The following is a 25,422-nucleotide window of genomic DNA, read 5'->3' on the forward strand; positions in this document are numbered from 1 at the left end:
TATTAACAGTCGCCTGTGAGAAATCTGCATATATTAGCTGATCTGTATAAACTGCGTGGAAAGTCTTGAAATCGCAGGCAGGTGTTTGTGAAATTTATTTCGCAATATCTACAGCCAGATCAGAAGAAATTCATGAAGTAACATATTCAACTCAGAGAAAAATAAGTCAGAAAGATCGGCGTTAAATTTATTATTATAAAGGAGCGGTAATGCTATCTGGGATGAGAAAATTGTACATTGCATACAATGCACGCACGCGCACGTACACACACACACACAGAGGAGGGGGGAGTGAGAAAGAGATGGAAATTTTATTTGGTCATAACAGTTTAATATTGATTAAATGGGCCATGAGAGACAATATATTCAAACTTAATACGCGACGTATATGAGACGGCGTGTCCAGATATCAACTGCGAAATCTTTCTCGTTAACGGATTTGATTTATATTTTTCTGCGCAGCTTTAGCTACTTTTTTTTTTTTTTTTTAATTCTGGATAAAATACAATACGAAAAAGTACGTATATCGAGGTTTGGACGAACCTTTTTTTTTTTTTTTTTTTAATAATTTCAGCAGCATAATTTTAAAGCGAAAAGTAAGTAGAGATTCAAACTAAAAAAACAAACAAACTTGTGTACTTTTTATGCAGCTCCAACACTAAATGTTAAAAAAAAACACATCAAAATTAAATAAACATTTGATAGAACGTCAATACTGTAAACCAAAAACCCCTAAAAAAAACATAAAAACTAGTTAATGAATGATCCGTAAAATATTAAATAAATTACATAATTTTTTATTTTCTTCAATCTTTGTTTGCAGGTTAACCACTAAGATCTATATGTAACCAAAACCTTATTGCAATTTGTTTAGGTGCGTCAGATCCTTCTAAAATATGTCGCTTCTTTGAAGGGACCGTATTTCAGGTTTGATCTGATTTTTTTTCTCCTCAAGCTTTATATCGAGTCATAGGATTTTTTTTTTTTAAATGGTAACCACGTCACATGAAATATTTTGAGCAACTGTCCTATTATCTGATCGCTAGGTAAAATAATACTCCTACTTATATAACAAGTATAAAATCTATATATAACATTTATATATAGTTAACGCTTGCATGAAGTATTATTTTAGTCTTAATGTAGACCATCAATTATTCTACAAGTCATTGTGACACCACTGAGAATGTTATACTCTGCAAGCAGCGTGTAAAATAGCTTATAAGCGTAGCGAGGATTAATTTTAGCATTAACTGTATCTACTAAAATAGTAGCCTGCTGAAAGAAACAGCTACATTACATCTATTACAAAGTATGCAGATAAATATATATATATATAAAATACATTTCTAGTGGGCAGGTCTCAGTGGAAGCCAGGTTAAAAAGCTCTCAAAAAGAAAGCCAAACTGGAAATATACTCAATGTAAATTTGGCAACAAACAAAACCCTGAGTAGTGCCATTTCTTTGTCTGGCAACGGGTGCTAATTCCACAGGTAACTTCTCCCAGGCTAGATGAATCATGCATTCCAGAGATCCCCAATGACAACGCTATGTATATTGCAGTAGTTCAGCAGCCTATACATAAAATAGATGGTTTTTCTGCCTATCATTAAGTAAAAAAAAATTAAAAATTCTAAACTATCAAAGCGCGAATTAGGATTTGTATAGTGAAAAGATTAATTCTCCAATCAATCAATAAATGCAACCTAGAAATTGGTATTCTATGTGAAATGTGACATAGAGAACATTTCATGTAGCATTAAGGTAAACTAACAGATGTGACATGAAAGCTGTTCATCATGTTAGTGAATATAGAAGAAAAAGAAAGAATGTAATAGAGGCTGACACGATTAGAGACAAATGGCTGGACACAAGCAGTTACAGACTAAGCCACAGTATATTAGTATCTATGAAGATTTCAAAGTTAGCAAGATATATTTAAACGAATACAGATAAATGCACAACAAAGAAATGTAAGCAAGGAGTTCTACAAATATTTCTGGGTGGTGAATACTTTTGGCACGATATTTCCAAAATATGGCATATCAAGTGTGACCTGATTTGATGTTGAAATGTCCTGTTTTTATACATATTCGGTATTTTACTCTATTTTCTCTGGAATGACAGCAGAAACCTGACTACCGTTGTTCTCTAGAGATCGTGCTTCCGACCCCCTCCCTCACTAAAAACGGGAAGTTGGCCTCTAGTGCAATGGACATCCACTTACGTCTTAGGACTGCACGCAACTCTTGGTTCTAATATATATATATATATATATATATATATATATATATATAAGCAAGTTATCAACCTTTGTTACATTTTTGATTTGGTAATAGTAGTAACGTTGATAGTAATTTTAGCATTTTATTTTTTAATGAACTTTTTTTCCCAGCAGCAGATAACTTCTAAGCGGCACCTACTAATATGGATTATGATTCTGACAAAAACATTTAATAATGAATGATTCAAAGATCCGACGTATTCAGTTTTAAGTATAGTAAAATAAATGCGTTAGAGGAATTATGTGTACAGTATGTATAATATTTTCAAAAAAGCAACAATATCTAGTTAAAAAATACCTAGTTAAAACGAAACCAACAGTATATGCAAGCAGCAAACCGATCAACTGTACACAGCTATCCATCTGTTAACTGTGGGGTAAAAATTTCGTGTTAAACATCTGTTTCAATGTTGTGTACAAAAATCTCGTAGTTAAACTTGAATCTCTGGTTCACAATGTTAGCTCCATACTTATTCGAAGTATTACTAGGAATACACTTTCATATCTTCAGACGCGTCCAAGTGAATATTAATCCCCTGATTCAATTATAATTCGAGAAAGACGACATTGGAGTGGGGAAAACAGCATAATTTGAAGTTGGAAAATTTCTATTTCCTAAGGATTATATATATATAGACATCGCCTTAACCTATTCTTCGGTCACAGTCGAAATGCAAATTGTAAGTGCTGGTTTTCTAAAAACAATTGGTTTTATAACTTAAAACTCAAGTTATAAAAACTTTTTACCCCACTTCACTTGCGAAATGCACGACCTTTTCCACTCAAATATTGTTAAGAGATTAAAACTGTACAGAAAATTCAGAAAGTGCATGAACGTCATAGCTTATTCAGCATTATAAATATATTACAAATAAATCAGATAATGCCTTTTATTTCCCTGATGGGAATAGGCGAGGCTACTTAGTCTTCACTTTTGAAACTGAAGTGCAGTCAGTCTATCCTCAGTGTACACACACGAGACCGTTAGAAAGAAACAAATGCTAGTTTAAATTTTATCGAAAGAATACCATATAGGCAACTTCGATTATATTTATACGTGGCCAAAAGTTATTCTGGTAGACCACCACATAGTTCTATGAGAAAGTGGTGATAAAAAAAAGAAAGAAAAGGAAACCCAGATACAGCAAGAACAAAGGCCATAGTACTAGTTGAAGCATGCATCAATAGATAGAACTCCGGAGATCCCTGTGCCGCGAAAGACGACTATAGCTGTCTCTAATGTCATAACTTTTGTAACCTGCAAGGAGTTGCTGCTCATAAAGATTTTTTTTTGTCCCAAATTGTCAATTTGGAAATCTTTTCTAAATTGTTGAAAAAAAAAAAAGCATCAAACTGCAATGACGGAATGTGTTTGAAATCCGGTGAAGATCTTTGCAGTTAACCTTAAAAAAAAGAAAAGTTACATACTATTATACAAAACAATTAAAAGAAAACAAGATCCTGATGTCAGGTAAATGCAATAATAATCCGATACTGTATATCATTTCATTCATATCTCACTGGCAATCGTTTTTACTTAGTCTGCTTATTTAGTTCAGTGGTTTCTCTCCCTCAAATGATTTGTTAATTTGTATCGAATTCAGCTATCGCAGATATCGACAGATTACATATTAATATTTGTACCATATAACTACAGTAGCAATAATTCGCACATTTTATTCCTATAAATAATTCTGAATTTTATCTGGAATATGTTTAAATCAAAACAAAAAGCTGCAGGATCGTGTATCTGTTGAATGATAGATGAACTTATAAACATCAACTGAAGTTCTTTCTCTCAAACCATAGCTTTTCTTCTTAAAGCTTTTACTATATCCCAAAATTAAAACCGAGCTATAATTTAGAATGTTATTTAAGGTTATTATTTATACTTGACGTACGGCACGCACATATAGCCTTACAACTGAGGGAAAACATTGATGTTGAAAAGGTATATAATTAAATAATTATAACTGGCCAGAACAAATTTTGAAAATACTGTGAAGTTCATGCAGTTGCCACCCTAGTGAAAAGAAGCGGATAGTAATATTTGCAGTTTATTTGTAGGTCAGCTGTAATCTGTCACCCAAGAACAGAAATTCTCTCTACGGGCAAATAGAAAACGGAAGAAGAGCCATTAGTTTTCAATTTCCTATAGAAGAAATGGAACAATTCAAAATAGGTTAGATGAAGCTATTATAATAAAAAGGTATTTTCAAAATTTCTCACAGGCGATCCGATTTTCACGTGAAATTACAAAGTATAATTCGAATTCCATGTCACTTCAAGTTTCAGCGAATAGATTTGTAGGTAGGTAGATTTTTGTTTTTTTTTTTGGATAATCAGATAAATGAGAAATTCAACACTCGTGAAATTGCTGCGTCTCGCTGTTAGAATGATAAAGCAGTTTTATCATTCTAGCAGCGAACTTAATTTCTATACTTAAAATGGGTTAAAAAGATAGGATAAAGCATAATAGTTTGGTATTCCTAAAAACACCAAGGAGACTTTAATTAGACATTGGACAGAAAAAGACTTATTTCTCGAAGATAGTTTTAAATTCTAAGCGATTAACTATAACATGATTTTTTTTTTTTTTTTTTTTTTTTTAAGGACAGTTAATCTGATTACACGATTTTACACAATGAACCATAACATGAAGGATCAGCAATACAACATCTTCCACTGTCATAATCACTATCTTCGTGCTACATTTATTAATGAAGTAAGTATTTTGTAAAGACATTCGTTTACATAAACATTAATCCAAGACGTATTTCCTTGATTCAACAAATAAACCATTTCTTTTTTCCAATATTACAGGCTGCACTGCATCGAAATGTTCTTGTCTGCATCAAGGCATATGCTTATCATAGAACTGGAACAAGTTTACTTAAAACAAAACAAAAACTGAGCGATTCCTTCACCTCTATAGGAGTAAAAAAAAAAAAAAATCATTTTTGCATTATTTCAGTAGAAATAACATGGCATCATCACATTCTTAGAGATCATGTAGTCAACTGTTGGACTGGGAACTTGAAACAGCTATCACATTCAGATGGCACACAACCGTCAAAAATTGGACTTCATCCTATAGTTAAAAAATATGAAATTTTATTTAAAAGCAACATTTTAAATAAATTTCCGACTAATAATTTCTTTAAACTAGTTATTAGCAGTGATAAATATTTTTATTAATATATTTATGACCGAGCATCGAACACACTGTTCGATATTTCTAAACCTTTTTTTATTCTAAGATCTAAGATATAATGAAAAAAAAAAATGATTTTTTTTTCAATCTTAAACTTTTCTGTGCCATCTCCTATTACAATAATTTATTTTAACGAAACATTGGAAAATGACTTACCAGCAGATTGAAAGGTCGATAATTCTTGAATGCATCTTGTGGAGAGTGGAGAAATGATACCTGAAGGATTGGTGATGAACAGACGACAAAAGTCTGGATAAGGCTTTGAAGATATGGTATCAGAAAGCTGGTGGAAAATAGGCAGTGAAGTACAGAACAGGCTCCTTAACAGAAGCAAGAAGTATGTGAATTTAGACCAGGACCAACAAATAAGGTGGGAAGAAAATGTAAAAGGACAGAGGAAATGAAAAGAGCACATGAAATGCTTCCTGCTGGCTCTAATAGAACGTTATGTAGTCAAGCAATGGACATCAAAAATCAATTATTCTTTCACAACCAAATATTTTGAAACTTAGTTTCAAACTGATGGGAGAGTTTGAGAATACAACTTCAGTAGCAGAGGTTGCCTTAGTATCACATCACTGATACATGAACTCTATCCTAAGAGCCAATATGTTCGCCTTTTTCAGTGCTTTGGGCTGCAATGGCTAGCGAAACCTGCAATGAAACGTTGGGGGGGGGGGAGACATATGGACTTTTGGACAGAGTTGAATATTTTAGATAGTGCAATGCCAAGGCAACTCCAATGGGAGAAGTTGTATATTCATAAGCTGGTCACTTTAGTTTTAACTCTGACCTTTGTTTACCTGAAAATTGTCAGACTGTATCTGAAATACGGCAGGAATATTCGTCGCCCATTTCAAATAGCCAAGACTTACCTCTTCAATAAGTATTCAAGTTTAAGCACAATTAATGCTTTGCATTTTTGATTATTTTGTCATAAAACACTACGTGCTTCGTCTCCTGCCTGCCAACTTTTGTTCTTTAGAACATGATTTCTCCTGTTAAATCCATTATATGAAAATTTATGTTGTCAGTAATTTTATCGATGCGTTTTAAGTTTCCTCGCTGAAGCTTGCATTGTATTGTTTTACAACGTCCATCTTCAATCAACCAATATCACGGTAGAAGAGCACTGGACTATTTAAAATACAGTCTTCATAATCTCTAAAGAGAAACCTTAGTAAGTACTATGATCAGCATTAACTAAAAATGACACGCAGAGCCGAGCTGAAGAACTCGTTGAATGGGAAAGATGATGCTAAAATTGGAGCTTAAACCGCAGAAAATGCACTCTGGACTATTTGAAAAGGAGTATAAAACGTTGGAGGATGAATCACACAAGAGTATTTTCATTCTGGAAGAAACTGGATCTAGGATGTGAAGAAACTGGATCCGAATGTGACGAAAAGGGCTGAAGTCTTCTTAAATGCAAGGCATGGTAGGAGATATGTGGGAATGTTTTTCACAGTGTAGAAATGGTCTGCTAGTCCCATCCCCCAATCGATTTTGCTCTTACTACCATGAACAGAGAAGTATCTCCATGTTTCAGATAACACTGCATCTCTTGATGTAATGGAATTTTATAGTTACAGGTCATACCGATTGAAGCAAAGTTGATGATGATGGGTGTGTGTTCTAGCCAATATTTGTCTGTTTTTGAGGACGAAAAAACCCCGACACCTGTGTATGAGACTGGCTAATCCACAGTCAGCTGAAAAGCCTTTGCAAAATTTATTGCATCTTAAACAGGATTCGAACTCTGCATCTTTCAAACCAAAGACCGTAAATACCAATCAAGGGTGACGCCTATTTCAAAAGTAAAACTTATTTTAAAGTGGAATCAAAGAAAACCAGAAACTGAAGACCATAGGGATCACATAAAAAAAATCTCATTTCCTAAACCAGAATTATACAAAATGGCATTTCCATATATTAAAAAAGACATTACAGATAAATTAGGCCATATTTTGTAATCTCACAAAATTAACAAACCTCTACAAACCACAGCATTAAGTTAGCTAATCCATGACAGATAAATGACCGCCAGGATCCGCTGTCCTTTTGATTACAAGGGAAGAACATAAAAACATAGACGATAAACTGAGTAGCGTTGCTCAGTATACTCCGGAAGAAAGATCAATATTCGATGAAATTATGTAATGATATTTCGTTGTTTGGGTCAGTTTCAAATCACAAGGATTGTTTCTAATAGTTTTTCACGCTCTACAAAACAAAACCATGAATTACTACAGGAATGATTTCAAAATTTGGCGCAGTGCCTGAATTTATGTTTAGTCCGATTAGAAAAAATCGCCATAAGGAGCGCAGTGGTTATTTTGAATCAAGGACGTAATTTTAGTTACTTAATTTCAATCTTCTGTGTATATTTTATATTATGCTAGCATGAACTAGTGAAACGTTGGAGTTTAAATATTTAATTTAAAAAAAAAAATTATATTCCTGTATCCATGCTTTTTCCCCACTCCCAGAAAACTTTGAACATTACTAACTACGGAAATAAGCGTAACTTCTGTCTTCAACGTCACGCAATCATTCAATATTGCCTTACTGCTCACATATATTCCCGTTAATATAAGATAAATGACGTAAATTAAGTAGTGGTATATACTCGCCGGTCACGTTAAACCGAAATTGAGTTAATCAAGTAACAACTGTGTGCACTGTTATGAAAAGTATGGCATAACAGTGATTTTTAGAACAGCAAATGCCAGTAAGGAAGAAAGCAAATGCTTTCCATCTTAATGCAGTTTTAATCAGGTGATTATCAATTTGATACGCATTCCCGTTTCTAAACCATGTTTAGCACATAAACGAGATATTTTATAAGTAACTTAAGTCTTAAAATTCGGTTCAAATGTACATTTCACATGTGTCTAGAATATCATCTGCATATCACTGTAAATAATTTTGATACTGTAATCAAATCTCTGAAATTCGGTTCAAATGTACATTTCATATGTGTCTAGAATAGCATCTGCATTATCACTGTATTTGGTTTTGATGCTGTAATCAAATCTTTCAAATTCGGTTCAATGTATATTTCACGTCTTGAATATCGTCTGTATTATCACTGTAAATAGTTTTGATAATGTGATCAAATCTCTGAAATTCACTTTAAATGTACATTACACAAGTACAGAGTTTGCGTTATCGTATTTAGTTTTGATACGTCATCAAATCACTGAAATTTGGTTCAACGTATATTTTATACGTCTATAATATTCTACATTATCACTATATTTAATTTTGATACTGTGATCAAATCTTCACCGAATGTACCGAGCGTAGAAAACATTTCAGCCCACCTAAACGTTTTCCTTAAGGTTCTGTCTATAGACTGAAGCGTGACCTTTTATCGCAATGAACAAAGATATTGATCGATCGCTAAATTTCTTTGTCCTTGAAGCTTTTTGAAGGAAGTCGGAATATGTTTGTTATCTAGCAATCTTCACGTATATGTACACACACACGTGCGTAAGTGCCCATGTGGCGCGTTTAACGTCAGAGAAAGAGGTTAAGTCAATGTAACTAATGCATTAGCAACTGCAAATCTACAATAACCAGTTATGCTTGAAGATATGTCAAATATTTGATTTAGTAACGTTCCTACTGGAGCGCGTGGGCGACCATTAAGAGAAAAATGACGTAACTAAGTAAACGCAAATGACTAACTGCTGGGAGTTCTAATGGAAATAGAATACTTTGATTTTTTCTATTTTTATTCCGTGTGCAGCGTAAGTGAGGGGAAAAAAGGATGAACTGAAATAAAATCCATACGAATAAGAACTAAATGTAACGATTTATATTTCATTACCTTCGATGAATTGATTTGGGTTCTCCATTAAGGGGAGGGGTAATCCCTATTCCCTAATGCTATATTAGCATTTCGCACTCTTCGTCGAGGGAAAGTTTTTTTTTTGTTGTTGTAAACGACGTTAACACCATTGCCAAATTTATGGCAATAGAAATCGCTTTTATATTCATGTGTTATGTAATATTTGGATTATATTTACAATAGTCAGAACCTCCGTAGCTCAGTCAGTAGAGACGAAGCCCTTTGGCGGAAAGACATGGGTTCGATTCCCGTCCAAGACGTGAGGAACCTTTATCTGGTCTCTTTCGACTAAAGGTGAGTTAGCCGGTCTCATACGGTGGTAGGGGATATTTTCCCAGGAAACTCGGGTTTTTCGTTCCCAGAACAGGCAAACCGGCCCCGTGAACACACACGGCTACAGACATAGGACACACACCGGAAGGCATAGAGCCAAACACCTTAACCTTGAGGCGTTCGCGGTTGTGAAGTCCACAGGTTAAGAAGCTCCATGGTTCGTGAAAATGCTTAAGACAAGACATATTTACAATAGTCAATGAACGTTTATTTTCGAAAAAAAGATGCTGCCGAAACACAACATTTCAAGCAATTATATAATACTCAATATAAAAACGTAGGGCAAAGTCCCCCCCCCCTCTCCCATATACGTCAATCCATACAAGAGAAGTAGAAGAACCTATAGAATATCAATACTGTCTGGAGTAGAGGTGATAGTGGGCAAATCTGACATTTAAAAAAAATTTTTTTTTGGATAATTGGAGAACCCTTCATGAGAAAGGCTGGTCCAGAGGGGGGGGGGGACAGACTGAATAAAAGAGAAGCAAGTTCGGTGTGTTTGCAGTTATACTAAAAAAGGGATAGGAAAGCTGCTGCTCTTGTTTTAACAGACCCAATAGAAAGTAGAGAAAGATAGTTCCATTTCAGTGGAGCAGTATCTATGAAAATACCTGTAGAAAGGACAGATGAAACAGTGCATCTACTAGATAGAGATTGAAGTAATTGGGTGGTGGTGGTGGTGGGGGGTATCTTTCTGCGTAATCACTCTCCTCTAGACAGCATCAAATAGATGCGCCAGTTCAATCATGTGGGTAGTATTTTAAGGATCGATGGGGTTTGTGCAGAGTTAGGAGCTAGATAAGCGAAAAGTAGCCACAGAAAGAGGTGAGAGTGTGCTGTGGTGGAATTTAAAGGCGTTTAGTTTATCCTCTTCCAATTGAAAGCTGGTATGGATATCAGTGTTTAAGGAACTGGTTGCAGATCTTAAAATTTTGGATGTCTGAACAGTGCACTGTTTGTCGAATGAGAGGATGGAGTATACTATCATCAGCAAAACTGTAGTTAGGATTAGTGGTGATATCAAATAGGTCGTTTATGCATAGAATAAAGAGGGTAGATAGAGAACAGAGCCCTGGGGCACTTTTATATTGGCGAAACTCGAAGATAGCCATTCATTTTTTTATCCTTCAGTCTACACTGAACAACTGTAGACTGAAGGATAACATTTCACCGAGCAGGCCTTGGATGAGACAAGAGCGACGGCACATGTTTCTCCAAACTTATGTCACGTATCCAGTGGTTGGTAATCTAGGCTGAGGAGACAGCCGTGGATACAGATTGGCAGAATCCATACTGGCGATCGTTTATTATCTGGTACGCCTCTTAGTGGAGACGTTGATTGTAAATAACTATTATTCCAGAGACTGAGGTGACTGCGATTGGTCAGTAGTTTGACAGTGGACCTCTTTCTCGCTTTTTTGGAATAGGCTGGAAATACGCTTGTAAATGCCGGCAGGATCCATGCTCAGCTAGCACAAGATAGTAAGATGACAAGTGTTAGCTCTGAAGCACAGCATTTCAGTACAGTTGGAGAATGTCGTCAGGAGAGAAAGACTGTCTATATTGTTTAGTATTCTTTGTCTGCCGAAAAACTGCGAGGCATATTGGCTCAGTTTCTAGGCTGGCAGGATGCTATTATATATGCAGGAGAAGTGATACTAGGAGGTCAGTTTCATCATTAACAGTGGTGTCATCTGGATGAGAGAGATGGAAACGCAAATGAGCAGAAGTTACGTCTGATGCCTTTTCAAAGGGAATGGAAGGCACAGCTGGAACTTGGACAGGAGACAAGTTTTCTGTTATGGATCCTTATGTCTGATTTGGATTTGCTTATGGGCGTTTTGCATTTGTTATGAGCTTCAATATACGCTGAGTACAAAGTCGGGATTTTGTTGCAAGCCACGTGCGACAAGCAGTTTTTTTTTCCAATTACTTTGGTAATTTGTTGAACCAGGTGTTCTGGGTTAGAAGAGCAGAAACAAGTCTGACAATGAAGGAAGAAGAGTAGACGTTCAGAAGTTGTTCCACTTGGTATCTTTATGTGCAAAGAATAAGGTTGGAAGTAATTGGAGGGAGGGCGCTCTGTGTAAAAATAAACTTTCACAAGATCGTGATCTGGGTTATCGAGAGAAGTGGTGACCTCAGTGGTGTGTATATATATATATATATATATATGGAAAGAGAAGTGGTTAAGAAAAGTTCAAAGATCTCGTACGGCTTAATCAGTGATATGGAAAAGGGAAGCCAGCTGGAGTTGGATATTAAGATCACCTAGGAAGATGATTTCACCATTTAGATAACCGGAATACCCGTGGATAGGAAGGCGAAGAGATCAGAATGATTTTTTTTCAACCGAAGGTGTGTTAATTCGGTAATAAGGTTTCCTTATGTATAACTTGGGCTTTATTCTGCAAACAAACTAGTCTGAGAATAAAACAAATAACACGAATATTTCTAAATGGATAAGATGCTTTGCCATTGAGAAATATCATTGAAGAATAAAAAGGCAATAAATACATTCTAGAATTTTTTTTTCCCCCTTGAGCGTGTACTTCAAGTATGGAACAACATTTTCCCTCAAGTTACAGTGTAGTCTTTAGACCTGCGTAAGTAAACCATCGACAACAGGGTGATTTCTGGAAAATAGAAACCTATTTGAATGCCATAATTTCAGATTTTCTACATTAGTATTTTATGCTTCTCTGCATATCTTCCTAATGCGACAGTGAAGATATTAATACAGGTATTATCCACAAATTTAAATAAAGGGTAATTCATCTAGTGTCATTTCTAATAGCAGGTGTTGCTTAGATATCTCCATTTGTTTTCTTTGATGACATAGGCCAAAGTGTTTCAGTATAGAAAAAAAAAAGGGAGGGGTAGTTCAAATATTGTGCATTAAAATGGCAATGAATTCAACTCGCATAAACAAGAACATTTTAGAGTAATTCTGAGAGAAAGGGTTATAATAATCCGTAACGATTACTTTTTCTGTCCAGAGAAAATGACATGGATTTCAGGATTGGCTATTGTATGGCAATGGAGTATGCTTGTTCTGAAGGAGTCCCCTCGGTCCTTGATTTAAGATCGTAATCAAAGTTCCAAATTCGCCAATCCCTTCCCTAATCAAGTTACTAGTATTCTGTTCGTTTCCAAGCAATCTCCATTGCAGGTCTTCTGTCCTTTGTACTATTCTAATGAACATTCTGCACTCAAGCCTCCTGCAAATGTGTACCATTACGCGGCCGTCCCTAGGTTTTGTTTGACTTTTATTCTTCTTAGGCCTGCTTGTTTGCAGAATGAAAAGCTAAAGCAGGAGAAACCGACCACCTCTGTATATGAGACAGACCAACTCTGACTTCGGTTGAAAATCGCCCTTTCATTCCTAAAGGTATATTCCTCTCTCTCTCTCTCTCTCTTCAGTGCAGAGATTCGAACTCAGTTTTTTTTTCCCTCAAAAGACCCCGCACTATCCATCCAGATGCGCTCGAAGATATGCTTTTAAAAATATCATTTGTTGATAGTTTAGACCATAGGTTCCCAAACTTTTTCGGGCCACCGCCCACTTTGCAAGACATAAATTTTGTAACGCCCCCTATTATACACACATATATACATGCTCTATTTTCTCATAGAAAATTGAGATCTATTTCTATCTGATATGGTAATTTTTCAAATGATTAAATAATTGAAATAGAAAATTGATAAAAAAATTGATCGTGTAAGACGGGCATAAGATGAATTAAAATGCAATATTTAAATTTTAAATGATTATCTAATCGCAAAATCACGAAAATAATTAATTTTTAAATATATATTAATTTCTTCTATAAAGGTCACCGACCCCCTAGACCGCCTGAACACCCCCAAATGCTTCTGATCCCACTATAGCCCCCCCCCTAGAAGGCTTCAGCGCCCACTGGGGGGCAGTACCGCCCACTTTGGAAACCTATGGTTTAGACCAGGGGTTCCCAACCCTTTGCCGGCGGGCACCATGGCGCCCATTGACCAATTTGTGTGTGCTCGCCGCTGTTTAACCGTGTGCCGTATAGTTTGAAATAATCACGCAACAATTCATGACATGCTATATGACGCATGCGTTAATGACACATGACGAATATTAAACGCATACAATGTAAAGTAGACGCGCATTCGAAGTTGTTCATTCCAGTTTAAGAACTGGAATATCATCATATTCTCCTAATTATGAAGCACTGGCCAATGAAATGCAATGCCAAAGATCACACTAACTTACATATATATATTTGAATTTTTATATAATGTAAACTTTTAAGTAATAAAACATTTGATTATAATGTAAACTTTGTATGTATTCATTTAACAAAAGAATTCAAAAAAATTACTTGAAAAAATAGATGGTGCCCTATCGGTATTTTAGAATGTGCTCTAGGAAGCCAAAAGGTTGGGAACCCCTGGTTTAGACAGTATAGTCTGAAAACTGTTTTGAATTACTTCCCCCCCCCCCCTTCTCTTTCCTAATTGAAGGATATCGTTGGAATTCACGAGTAGCTCAAGTAATAATGTGTCATAGCTAAGTTTAATATAAAATTCTAATTTCATAGATATTTATAGTTGTAAATTATAAAAAAATACCAATCTGATAAACATCTTTATGGAGTAGTGACATTTAAAAAACTTTTCCTTGGAACACTTACTCACAATCGTCGTAGGATGATAAAACTAACGAAACCGCCAACACGCCACTTTGCTGGTTCTGTATATACTTCACTAAGTTTTGTTCATTTTTAGTTCTTTACTTTTAAGTTTTCAAAATTTGTTAGCTTCCTCAATTTTAATTCTTAATCATTCAAAATCTATAGTCTATTTATCACCTTTGTTTAGTAGTTTTATTCATTTTTCATTTTCGGTTATTGAATATACATTCAAGTTCTCATGATTTGGCTTCATTCTCAACATTTCTCTTATCGTGTTTCTGCTCAATCAACTTCGGTTCCAAATATCTTGTCGTCCCTATCTTCTAAAAATACGCAACTAGATGCGTCTTTAATTACTCTTAATATAAATCAAAAAATTTTATATTCGATCTAATTTAGCCTTAGATATTGAATATTTATATTGGATATTATTTAAATTAGGAGTGATAACAAAATTTCAGTAAATAGCTACATTAAAAAGATAGCATTTACATATTTATTTGAAAAAAATGCATGCATTTTCTATCAACAGACTGTTATGTCCAGTAAGTGCAACAAGAACAGTCCTAGGCTAGTCGCTAATCATTTCATTACTTCATTCAGAATTAATCGAAACTTCATTTTGGAGACTTGGAAAAATTCTATACCTTTTCATTCCGGATATTAACTTGGTACGAATATATGTAGACGCCTTTAGAGAGTGCACTTGCTGAAAAGATCTTGATTCGAATTCTGCTCAAACATGAAGAACATTTTCTCAGCCATTTGAGGTAAAATGATAAATTGACCAGAAACCCTCAACTGATATAAGCTGATCAATTAAATAACAGCAAATTAAGACTACGAAAGTTTGATACCGTGTGTGTTTTCACCGGTTTTTCCAATCAAGGTATTTGCCCTGCGCATACATAAATACTACAAAATTTCTGTGGAGATTTCTTTTATCAGTCCATAGTGAACAAATATTACTTTTGTTCACAGAACAAGGTTATTTTCATGCCAAATCTTTCACTGATTATGTAAAATTTGTTCTGAATCGGTTATGCAAACACATTCCTGCAGCTATCATCGTTAACTGCTTTATGAAATGCAAATGAAAAATCATTAATGAATTTGTGATATAGCACTGAATATTATGCCTTACCAAATGACTTCTATGTACGTCGCCATGTCAGAAAAACAAAAGTGGTATGCGATTTTGTTATCTCAGAATGGCACAGCAAGTAACACTTAGCCACAGGCGGAGAGAGAAAAAAAAAAGTTTCTCATCCGACTATAAATTGGTGATACGAGCAGTTCAGACACGAAGAGACCGATGTCGAGAATGAGGAAAGGTCTCTGTTGGATGCTGCTATTTAAAGCAACAGGCATGTGAAGAAAAAAAAAAAAAAAAAACTCAAGGACCTTAGTGATAATTTTCACATTTTGTGAGCTAAATGTTTACGATATCCATTTACATTCAAAACGCACACTTAGGCAGTAACAGATTAATGCGCCATTGTTCGCATTTTAGGGTAGATTATTACCAACTGTAACAATCTCCCTTCATACTGGAGGTCTGAAATGGCTGAGTACGCATCAGGTTTGGTCTTTAAGGTGTCGGTCTCCATCAGGGGATAAATTCATCTAGATAGCAAAGTCATGACTTGTCCACGTTGCTCAAATTCATGATGCACATGTGGCTACTACCAACAATATGTTGATGGACGATTTTACGCTTGTGAAGAAAACTATCCCACGGCCATAAAACTTACTATCTCAATATTTATTAGATACAGATAAGCCATATGGCCAAACTATTAGCACATCATATTCATGTCCCACGTGTCTGTTGTTTATTTCACAACACGAGATGATAAAAAAAAAAAAAAAATCTGGAAACGATGGAGCAAATAGCTCAACAAGGTTGAAGAATGTCGGGAAATAATTTAGAGTAAATAAATGAAAGAGAAAAGATTCCTCTTTCATTTATTTACTCTAAATGCTCATAAAAATAAAATGTTACCAAAAGACTTTGATTTAGCTTAGTAAGTCTTTACCAAATTTATTATTATTAAGATACCGCCAGGGAGTCAGGGATTCATTGAGGGAGGTTACATACTACACGCACCAGCTGTCATACTTGTTCTTGAATTCATTCACACTGCTTGCACACACAACATCCAATGGCAATCCATTCCAATCACGCACTACCCTATAAGAGAAAAATCTAGCCCTCACTCCCCTTCTTAGCTGTATTCAATCTCAGCTTCCAAGGATGTCCCCTTGTCCTTTTCCCACCCTCCATAAATTGAAAAATTCCATCAACTGAAATTCTGTATGTTCCTTTCAGAAGTTTGTAAGTCTCGATCATATCACCTTCGTTCTCCTGTTTGCTAAGGTCTGCGGTCTACAAATTCGCAGTCTGTCTGCATAAATCAGTATTCCACAATCCTGATATCGTGTTTAACACTCTCCTTTGTACTCTCTCCAATATATCAGAATCACAAAGGAAACCAGGAGACCAAACCTGCGCACCATAGTCCAAGTGAGGTCTTATAAAGAAGCAAAAGGACATCCTTATCTTTACATGCCAAAGTTCGTTTCAGCATTGCAATTATCTTTTGAGTTGTGTTTGCTACAAAAGCCTTAGCAAAACCCAAAAGTATCATGGTGTATCCATTCCTTTTTTCTAGTTCAATGGTAACATTATTATAGAATGTGAGCAAATTAAGTGAAATAAAATTAAAACATGACCCTCCCTTAGTAAACTCATGCTGTTCATTGTCAATTTCTGAATGCCAGCCCTAACCAATTTTTTCAAAATCTTCACCACTTGAGATACTGACTGGTCGATAGTTGGATACATCGGCCTTTGCATCACCCTCGTGCAATGGGATTGCCATACATTCTTTCCATTCCTGAGACTTAAATTATATAGCCTAGTCAAGGGAATAGCCAGTTCAGCTGAACACGCTCAGCATCCGTGCTGATATCTCATCAGTCCCTATTGCTGAATTGTTATCAGTTTGTACAACAGCTTTAACACCTCTTCTTCATACACCTGGCTTTCTTCATTCAGTGGAGAGGTAGCAGTGAACTGGATCAGAGAGACAGAAATTGAGAAACAAACAGGAAGCCAAATTAAATAGTTTTTAGTGTGTGTAAGATATTAAAAATAATTTGGCCAAAATGTATAAAAAAAGGAGTCCGAGTTTTTTTGCTCTGTCAGTGAAATAAAAAGACACATAGAAATCGATTCTACATATACTGAGAATGGTCTCAGAACTTACAAGGTGGTTTTGATATGGATCTCAGAAGGTAAAAAGGAAGGACTAAAATTGAAGAATGAGAGAGAGAGAGGCAGAATTAGTTGCAAAAGACAAGGGTAAAGGAAGAAGGTGGATCTCAGTCTTGGCTCATGGGGAATGAGAGGACAGATAGTGTTGTTTTTTAATTGAAGTAAAAATCAGCGTTTATGACTGCCACCTCTATATTATGAACGATAGTACTAACATACTACAGGTTCCCACCACGAAAGATTGGGAACCTGTAGTACGTTTAGTACCTGGGTGGACTAGGGCTTCTTATTTTTAAATTTCGAATTATTTTATTGATCTCTTTTTACATAGTCCGAAAACCCTGCTTAATTAGAAACCAAAAACACTGAATTTTTGCAACTTCAAGTCTCCAATAAGCGAGGAGGTTGTCTCACACTGGATGATGAAATTCGTCTACCATCTATAGACAATCGCAAATATCCAAGGCCACTGTGGGATTCGACCACATACGCAGCCTTTGGTTTGAGGCGGGTGCGTTAGCCACTCGGTCAAAATAGGCTGAAAAAAAAAATCAACACTGGAACATGAAAAATAGTAAACTATAAAAATGTATAATCATACCTTATATTGGCATTAATTGCCCTAATGTTACATTACTTAGGATTAGAAGACTGCATACTCATTCAATTTTATTAGTAATTTTAAGTTTCATTGGCGTAACAAACATTTGTAAAAATCAGTAAACACCTCGTTGGTCGAGTAGTTAGCGTACCGCTCTCCAGCCAAAAGGCTGCGGGTTTGAATCCCGCCGTGTCATGGATGTTTGCGATTTTCTGTGAAAATACCAGTGGTGGTCAGCAGCAGATGGCGCTGGTTTAGATGAAGGTAGTTGCGGTTGGAGTGGTAGAAACAGAGAGTTGTAGAGTAGGTGCCTTCCCTCGATGAGTTTTTGTACTCCCTAGAGGTGTTACGTAATAACAATCATTTCCAATCAGAAATTTTTTTTTTAAAGTTTGAAACGCAAAAAGTTTTAGCAGCTTGTTGTAAACTAAGAATATTATTCTTCATTTAACACTTCATTAACAAGTCAAATTCTAGATCATTGATTATGATTTACATACCGATCAAGATTTCGCTTATGAAAAAAAGCTATTATGCTAGTCTAGATTTCTGTTTACTCCCAGATGTAAATAAACGTCACTTAAACGGCGTGAAAAAATACTTGGTCACGTGCATCAGCACGTGTTCTAGGCAACTATTTATGAATGTTACTGGACAGTAATCGTCAATAGTGTTGATCACAATGGGTAAAACAAAGGATCTTTCGAAGCTCGAAAGGGCTTATTGTGGGTACCCGTCTGGTTTGAGCTACGATTTTGAAAATAGCAAAGCTGACTGGTTTCTCAAAAGGTGAGATATTCAGGGTGTTTAATCAGTGCAAAACTAATCCACTTGCTTGTATAAGAGGCGCGTAACTGTGGTCTTAAGACAATGTCAGGAACGAAATCGCCTTCGCCGGAGAAAGCTTGTACGGACAAACAACTTTGTGTGTGTGTGCAGCAATTGATCGAGGCATTTAATGAAGGCTGTTCCTGACCCATATCTAATTGAATTGTGGGTAGGGAATTGAAGACGATCGGCATTGATAGTTATACGGAAATCATTGATTTCTGAGAAGAACTGGAGAGTTTGTCTACAGTCGTGTCAGGAACACCATGACTAGACATTGGAAGACTGAAAAAAAAATCATATGGTCCGATGATATACCGACGTTGTTTTGTGCCGATGGTAGGCAGAGAGTTTGGCAGCAGTCCCATGAAGCATTGAACCTAGCTTGTTTGTAAAACAAGGTTCTGGAGGATATGTCATAGCGTGGGGTATGTTCTGTTGGTACGAAATGGGTTCCCTGATATGGCTGGAAGGTCGGATGCATTTTATGGAATATCTGAACATTGTTGCCAATCAAGTCCATCCTGCAGTATTGATTCTTTATCCAGAGGGTGATAGTTGTTGCATGGATGACCCTGCTACTATCCATCGCGCAAGAATTGTTCAGTAGTAGTTCAACGAACATTAAAGCGACTTCCACCACCTTCCCTGGCCACTACAAAGCCCGGATATGAAAACCATTGAAGATGTATGGGACATGTAGAAAACAGATCCGGGAGCAAAGTTCTCTTCAGTCAAATCAGAGCCACTTAAAAGGACTGTCTCATGAACGATTTATATGCTGTAGACGTGGATGCAATCCAAAACTTTGTGGAATCCATGCCAAACCGCATATGTGTTGTAATTCAGGCTAAAGGAGATCCAACATGGTTTTAAATAAAAGTTTCCAATTCAGTGACCGGTATGTGTACGAATATACGAATTCCTAGGCAGAGTTTGTCTTAATTTGTGCACTACCAGGAAAGTTCTCTTCATATTTTCGTACAAGCTTAAATACTTTCAAAGAACGTTTTAAAGTATCCTTTATTTTTAATTTTCTGCGCATTACATGAGGAATTCCAACTCGTATTTCTGCAACTAAAGTACGTCGCCGCTGCTATAGGCTATATTAAAGAAGGCGCTAAAAATATAGAATAGAATGGCTTTGACCATTCACCTCTTTTCAGTTATATCGATCATATCCAAGTCTTGAATCATAAGCATTCTTCTTTGCTTGGTCATAGTAAATCTTCCACTTTGCAGTAATTTCACATAAAAGTAAATATATCTTTAAGCTAAAACTGATTAATTAAAAATTCTAATAAAATAAACAAAACAAATCTGTCACAAATACTAAAAGAATCTAATAGCAAGAATTTTTCTATTTTGCTTTCCTTTCAGTTACTCGAGACTAACTGAACTGGCTTTTCGTTCTACAGTCAGGCCTACTGGCAAGTAGAACACATACAATTTGCAGACAAAATGCTTAAGCATAGGGCTAACCACCTTATCCAAGAATTAGGTTATGAAATCCAAGGATACTTGGAAGGCCGTGAGCTTTAGTACCTGTTAGAACCAGTGATCATAAACTGAACTGGCTTAAACTCTTAATGTTTTTAAATTACTTCAATTCTACAGAAGAGGTAATAAGTGACATAGTTGATTGGTAAAAAGGGATTTGGGGAAGAAACCAAGTTGCCATTAATCTTGCTACTCCTTGCGTTTTTTTTAAATTTAATTATTATTATTTTAAATTGCATTGCGAATAATAGGGGTATTGTACGAGCGTTTGCAGTTCAAATGCACCAAAAAAAGCATTTTAGAAGAACCAAGTATTTGTTTTTCGCTCTTCTCTTATCGATGTCTACAAAATAACTAAAAATATGGTTTATATTCCATTTATCCTGAAACTTGAGCCTCCGTAGCTCAGTCGATATAGATGAAGCCCTTCGGTCGGAAAGACCTGGGTTCAATTCCTGTCTGTGACGGAAGGAACCTTTATTCGGTATCTTTCGATTAATGCGAGTTAACCGGTCTCATACGGAGGTGGAGGGTTTTTCTCCCGGTAACTCTGGTTTTTCATCCTTCAGGGGACTGGTTCGCCTGTTTTGAACTCACACGGCTACAGTCATAAATATACTACGGCAAGGAAGACAACTCCATATGCTACTATACAACTCCCTAGTATAGTAGCATATAGCTATCCCCACCAGCCATATGGCTGAAGGAATAGGATCCTGAAACTTATAAGATAAAATGTTTATTCCTGCAATGACGCTAACTGAAGTATTGAGAATGATGAACGAAAGAGTTTTGTTCATCATTGTGTTCAGTATTATGGACCAAAATCATTATCTCCTAAACTGACTGATCTCTGGTTTTCCTAATTGGATCAATATAAGAAATGCTGTTGATATAATCAGTTTACGAACTATGCTATGACTTGTTCAAACACAAGATTTAGCTATTTTGGCGCTGTTCTAGATGTCGATGTTATTATCGCTTGATTTAGAGAAGCAATGTGGCCCTCAAAGAAAGCCGAACTGTCCTTTGCAAACGCGTGACTAACTTCGTAGCACAGTCGGAAGAACGTCACCCCCCTTTGTTGAAATAACCCGAATTTGAATTCTCAAGGACCAGGCAATTTTGATAGATTTAATATAGATCTAGAAGTAACTGCCTGAGAATGCTTTAATAAATTATCCATATCCTCCTCTCCCCCAAAAGGTAAAATAAAATTAAATTTCAAATTTAAAAAAAATTAACGACAAATAAATACATTACTATATATTTTGATTATATTCAATTGATACTTACATCAATGATCAGCCATCGGCTAGGGGCGGAGTCACCCAGCCATATTTTTCATGAGTTTTAACCAGAGTTCGAAACGTCACTTCCGCTAATTTCCGGTTGAACTCATGTCCACTTTTTGGCTTTCTAGCGATTCTACCTTGCCCCTTCACCAAGCTGGCTGCAAACTGCATAATAATTGCTTCCACGGTATAAGCCGAAGCCCATCCTCGAGGGGTTAGAAGCTCCATACAAATGGCACCACCTTCCATCACGAATCCCTTCTCTATATGAGGAGAAATTACCCTCACAAAAGGAGGTGAAAATGGAAAGTTATCAGGAAACGTAATATTGAGCAACACGAAAGTGAAACCCGTCTCTTGCATATCCTTGTAGAAATCGGATTCAGGATCGATCTGGAACAATTTTACATTCCATTCAAACAAATTATCCTCAACTAATTCTACAGTGAATGGTGGATTGGCGCTTTTATTTGCTTCTTTACTGACATCCTGGAACTCTTTCATCAATCGCCGCGATCTAACTGCTTGTGTGGTTTTCGTCAGGTCATCCGACACCATCTGATTCTTCTTGGACAGTCTAGACTTGAACATAGTCCTTGGAACGGTGCTCCTTTCTCCTCTGACATCATCCATTGGTACGATTTTATAATCACGTCTAGAAAGTCGAGGACTGTCGCTATACGATACTTTTCGTCGAGCAGTACATTGATGGCTAGGAGACTCCGAAGTACTCTTTTTATCTTCCCTCTTTTCACCAAGACGGTCAACAGATCTGAAGAACTTCTTGAATGCTGCAGCCATATGCATGAAAGTTTTGGACTACACAAAATGTCTTGAGTCACCTGTACAGACTGATCATTTTAATTCTGAAAATTAAAAATAAAAATGAACTACTTTCTAATTATGAGAAGTTGTATTCACCATTATGCATAATTAAGAATGTACCAACAAGATAAATATAACAAAGTGGCGAGCGGGTTTTAATATAAAATGCTATAAACATTGGTGAAGGGTAGCAAAATCGTTCAGTTATAAGTCATTCATGAAATTTGCGGCTTAAAATTAATGCCGAAAAAAAAAAAAAAACGGAATTTGAGAATATTGTATAGCTTTAAACATAAAATGAATCAAAATTAAAAACAATATAAAGCATTTAAAATTTCCTGTCGATAATTAACTAGAAGACTAAAATTCATACCTCTGGAAGACAAAACAATCGACAATAACTAAGTGTGTAATGTTCAGATTAACTACAATAGAGGGACTTTAATATCTCGATCTCCGTTTGGTACATTAATTCTCAGTATGACCACAACAAATGAGTGGCGCTACATTCCTTCTCGCTTAAGAGGAAAAAAAAAAAAAACATCGAGATACTGGATTACCTAATGAGAGTGAAATATGCGAGACAATTAATTCCAGATGACTACAAATTTGATTAAAAAATATTAGCTAGAACAACAGCATGGAAAAAACTAACTGATATAGAGATATATTTAAAGAAAAATTATCAAACTGCTTAAAAGGAAAGATTTACAATCAGTGTATACTTCCAATAATGACATACAAACTTGGAATGAAACTTGGAGCCTTGCTTAAAAGACAACCGGAGACAATGAAAATAACGCAGTCAAACATGGAAAAAGTCATTCTGGGAATATTGGGTTAAATTAGAAGACTAGTAAGTAGATAAGCATATAGAAGATAGGATGAATGCTTCTCCTATGAAAATGAGAACTCTGAAGGTAATGTTTCCAATAACAATGGGAGAATAAAAACTATCTGGAGCAAGGCTTATCTAACCATTGATCAACCCGCGTTACTAAACTATATGTTTGGAATCTTTCATGAGCCGAGTTTATTAAAAATAAATAACACTAACTAAATTTTCTTAGATCTTATCACAGCAGTATACGACCAGCAACATAGAGATTTTAAATGTTGGTTATATTATTTTATAATAATATAACTTCAGCCATAAAAAGTAAGGCTTCCGATTCATATCTCCCTATATTAGTTTTCATTCTGATTAATCATTAAGTTATTTCTACTTTAGCACTATTACTTGAGTACGATCTTACTTTATTCTTCATTCATAAGGGTTTGAAATGTGTCCATTTATCAAAGACCGACATTTCGAATACAGCCAAATCAATCGACAATCTTTTCCAAATGGTAATAAAATATTAACAATCTATGGAACAAAGATTTGTTATTTATACCTAAAGAAAGGTCGAAAAAGTTGTGGATGGGTCAAAGGTCTGATAAACAACAGGAAGTTGTTGACGTTTGCTTTAAACAAACAGATTAGTTTCTAGGAAACACTGATGAAGGAGGTTGGTTTCACAGGGCAGAGTTGAATGAAGAGAAGGAAGTTTTTCGAGGAGAAAGTGGCGGAATTGAGTTACTAGTTCGTTTGAACAATGACCGTGAAATTATCTATAGAACAATCAAAAACTGTGCATCCTGTGCGATTGAAAGTAGATTCATCAAAAGACAGAGACCAAATGTTCCGTCACAGATTAGTTTAAAAGTTAGGGCCATGCATTCTCAGAACGTAAAAAAACTTCTTGTAACTCAAAAACTATCGTGCATTAAAAAAAGCATAAATCTTAGAAGGAATGCAAATTTCTTGTAAAATACGTTACCGCATTATGTAGCTAGGATTAAATTACAGAAAGACGCTAAGAGAAAGCTACTTCTTCCAGGAACGACCTCTTAAATTGGTAAAGAAATACTTGGAGAAGGGCTCAATGTTGCCGTTTGAAAATTGGAATATAGATTTGTTTAATATATTTAAATGGAAATGCAAGACAGTTTTCTAAATGCTGAGGACAGTGTTTCTTCTAAGTTTCATTTTTTGGCTTTCTCTGAGAGCAGGAACAAGAATCACCGTTGTAAAGAATGCTGTAAGACTGTAGTAGCTGAAATATGTATTTTCTGTAATCTTATAACTGATGCTAAAATTATTTTATTGTAATAATAAAAATTATCTGCATCTGTGAATCAAAAGAATGAACACGTTGAGGGCGTGAGGGGGTTACCATCACAAGAAATCCCTTCACAGGAAATAATTTATCCTAAAGACAATTTGAGACATGTCTGAAGTAAACAAAAAAGTAGTCCAAAATCAATTTAAAATGAAACAGAAAATACGAGGGGTTCTCTTTGCATTCTTATAAGCTATCATTCATTATTACTACCCATTCTTACATTGGCTTAAACTATGGAAATATTTCGAGCTCATACAGATGAATTTCTTAATACTCTTGAATGGTGGTGAAATAATTCATCATCGCACCCATATATTCTTACGTACTGTACACAATTTACTTACTTAAACGTTACAATTCTTTATGGTTCTGAAGCATTTAAAAAAAAAAAAAAAAAAAAAAAAAAAAAAAAAAAAAAAAAAATGCTGCACCAAAAGTTACCTACGATTTAAACCACAATTGAATTGTGGTTTCGATTTAAACAGACACTTGAATGTCTCGACATGTTTCTGGACGGATTTTAAGTACTAATTTCATACAACTTTTACTCTAATTGGACAG

At 35.5% G+C, this 25,422-nt stretch overlaps 1 pseudogene across 2 annotated transcripts in view; it reads right to left on the reverse strand.

Moving 5' to 3' along the window:
* Window positions 1-2,295: 2,295 nt before the first annotated feature.
* LOC150103494 (ubiquitin-conjugating enzyme E2Q-like protein 1 pseudogene) overlaps window positions 2,296-25,422 on the reverse strand; it is a 51,334-nt pseudogene continuing 28,207 nt past the window's right edge. For both annotated transcript variants that reach the window (XR_016548784.1, XR_016548785.1), the window contains exons 2-3: window positions 21,870-22,734; window positions 2,296-5,376 (exon numbers count right to left, since the gene is read on the reverse strand). The product of XR_016548784.1 is annotated as a ubiquitin-conjugating enzyme E2Q-like protein 1 pseudogene, transcript variant X1 (transcript). The remainder of the gene's footprint in view (window positions 5,377-21,869; window positions 22,735-25,422) is intronic.

The sequence above is a fragment of the Typopeltis vanoorti genome, chromosome 9 (assembly GCF_054136105.1).
Source record: "Typopeltis vanoorti isolate ZY-2024b chromosome 9, IOZ_Tvanoo_1.0, whole genome shotgun sequence".
Lineage (NCBI taxonomy): Eukaryota > Metazoa > Arthropoda > Arachnida > Uropygi > Thelyphonidae > Typopeltis > Typopeltis vanoorti.